Source organism: Tachypleus tridentatus, chromosome 7 (assembly GCF_004210375.1).
Source record: "Tachypleus tridentatus isolate NWPU-2018 chromosome 7, ASM421037v1, whole genome shotgun sequence".
NCBI classification, from domain to species: domain Eukaryota; kingdom Metazoa; phylum Arthropoda; class Merostomata; order Xiphosura; family Limulidae; genus Tachypleus; species Tachypleus tridentatus.
Window position 1 is genome coordinate 192,640,559 of NC_134831.1, and position 2,741 is coordinate 192,643,299.

The following is a 2,741-nucleotide window of genomic DNA, read 5'->3' on the forward strand; positions in this document are numbered from 1 at the left end:
CCATTGGAAACCGAGTTTCGATACCCGTGGTAGGCAGCGTACAGATAGCCCATTATGTAGCTCAGTACTTAACTATAAACAAACACAATCTTTGATTTGTAGAGTGGTTGAGTTTGTTTGTTTGCTAAACACCTTTTGTTTGTGTTTTGTTTTGATGTGTTAACAGTTTCTGTAACTACATTACTGAGGAACTAGTTAATGTTAGTAAAACATTAACTGAGAAGTAAACCTTCCAGCATGAGTTACAATATCTGTGAATGGAGTGAATTAAATATTTGCTCCCAGATCTTTCAGCCCTCAAGTAAAGTACAGACTCAAAAGCAACCAGAAAAAAGGCCCAAAACATATGTCTGATATATTTCTATATTTCACTACAAGTAAGATATCTAACAGCCTCAACTGAGAATGACTCCTCCCACTCCCACTCTGATTATTGTGCAACACTAGATATCAGATATGGGATGGGAGAGACCTGATTTGGCTCCATGCCAAATATAATAATCCTAGAGTTCACAAGTTAGCTTGTCAATGGGGAAAAAAAAATTATGAAAGTAAACTAGAAAACACAGATAACATTCAAAGTATCTCTGAATGATCATAATACTAGGAAACCCAACAGCAGCTCTTTGTAGAGAAAAATTATAACATCATCTTAATAAGACACTTAGATACAGTACAAAGACAGAAGACACACTGACAAAGTTGGAAAGTGTCACAAGATAGATATTGCTAAGAGCAATTGAGTGGAATACAAAAGACCAGAGCAAGTAATAAAAAATCAGACCAATGTTTAGACAAGCAAACAAAGAAACCCTAGCAGTCATGGAACAGTTGTAAGTAGCAAAGGAAGTAAGTTTTGTAATATTTTTTTGACATTCTTCCAAGTTTCAATAGAAAGATAGTCATTAAAACAGCACATACTATTATTTCTATTTAAATGTTTAAAGCATTATACAAGTATAAACACAATGTTATAATATGTATTATTTCACTGACATCAGTACTACTCTCATGAAAAAAAGATGTGTTCATTTGTATAAGGTCTAATTTCAACCATTTGCATTTGGCATGTTTATGAGGATACATGTTTAAATTACAGAGAAACCTACATTTTCATAAAAGCAATTTTTTTAATATTTTGAAACAAACATTTTAAATACAGCTTTGCTTTATAACACAATGCACACATATTTACTTAATCTCTGTTTGATTCCTAGTTTTTACAACTTTGTCAAGCATCTCCAAATTTCCAAGACCATACTTTCTTAATCCCTCAAGGAAGGCTTTCTTTTCACTATAAGAAAATTAAAATTTCAAAATTATTTTGAGAAAAATCTAACTGTCAACTTGCATGAGATAAAACCACTAATATCTGAGCTTTTCCTATAAATATTAAAAACAGAAACTCATTCTTAACTAGTGTGCTGTATTCTTCTCTAATAAACTCTGAACTAAAAGAATAAACTTGGAAAATATTAAAAACATATATTAACAGCAAAAGTATGAAATGTATATATAAAACATGTAAAAAAAACTTCAACATTAAAAGTAATTAAGTTTTATTTTTAGCTTATTATATACAAACAGTCCTTGAAAATATTGCTTTACAGATTTTACCTTTTGGAATAATTTGGCTGATACTGTTGCAAGTACTATTAACTTAAATTGTTGCGAAATCTTGTTATGTAAATACAAAAGAGAAAAGTGATGCTTTAGATTTTAGTTTAATGCTTTATATGCTTCGGTGGACTTTATTAAAATGTTTCTCTGTCTTCTTATATTCTTGTGAAATAATATAATGAATACTGCATATATTTTATATGTAAAATATAAATAATAACTAAGCTCATTACAAATATACTGAAAGTTAAAAGTTTCCTTCACTGAAAATGCATTTTTAATGAATTCTTATCTCTCTCACATAACAGCTTTTCTCGACTTGTATTGAGCTCTATGTGCACAATTTTTGTTCTCCACTAGCCTTGATGTTTCCACCTATCTTTACATATGATAGAGCTTCACTGTAACATGCAAAAACCCACCACCAACAGGATTATCACAAACCCTCTTTGTACAGATGACTCTCTATTCTTTAGTCGCTCTGATCTGGCTAGTCCAGCGTGTGTCAAGTAAAATTTTAAGCTCATCTCGTCTGTCAGCCTGACACATGTATTTTTGGTATTTGATTCACTTGGCATGTGCATATGAACTACTCGTTTCCAATGTTGAGTAAAAAATCAGCTGCAAGAATGACTGATTTGACTACATTCACAATGACCAAGTTCAGCTTATGGGCACGTCAATGTACATATAGAGCCTGTTGCATGATCTCTTTTATTCTTTACTAAACACAACTAACACTTGCCACCCATTACACTGGCACCATCAGGCATTGAGATGTCAAATTTCGTATCTCAATTACACTTTATACTAGCTCCGCCTGGATGTATGCATTTGAACTTTCTGCTGTCATGAAACCAGTAAATCCTTAATGGATTACTCATTCGAAGAAATATCTAATAACAACTAAAAATTGCTCCCTTCTGGACAAATCTTTGAATTCATCAACCAAAACGGAGAATAGCTTTGCATTTGCTACTTTTTCCTTGTTTCATCTAAAATGATATCTGATATAATTTCAAGTAACGCATTTTGTAATGTGTGATGATTATACTTCGCATTAGCTTGTTCTTCTGTCAGCTTGGATTGCAGCGTTTCTGAATATTTTTTGCAATAGATCC

General features: G+C 32.0%; 1 long non-coding RNA gene across 2 annotated transcripts; it reads right to left on the reverse strand.

Annotated features, from left to right (window-relative positions):
• Positions 1 to 347: 347 nt before the first annotated feature.
• On the reverse strand, positions 348 to 2,433 carry LOC143258276 (uncharacterized). 2 transcript variants are annotated; one of them, XR_013032251.1, is made up of 2 exons: positions 1,922 to 2,433; positions 348 to 1,294 (listed from the first exon to the last, which is right to left on the reverse strand). It is a non-coding gene; the product is annotated as an uncharacterized LOC143258276 (long non-coding RNA). The 2 variants fall into 2 exon arrangements; XR_013032250.1 differs by having other exon boundaries at positions 2,065 to 2,431.
• Positions 2,434 to 2,741: the final 308 nt, after the last annotated feature.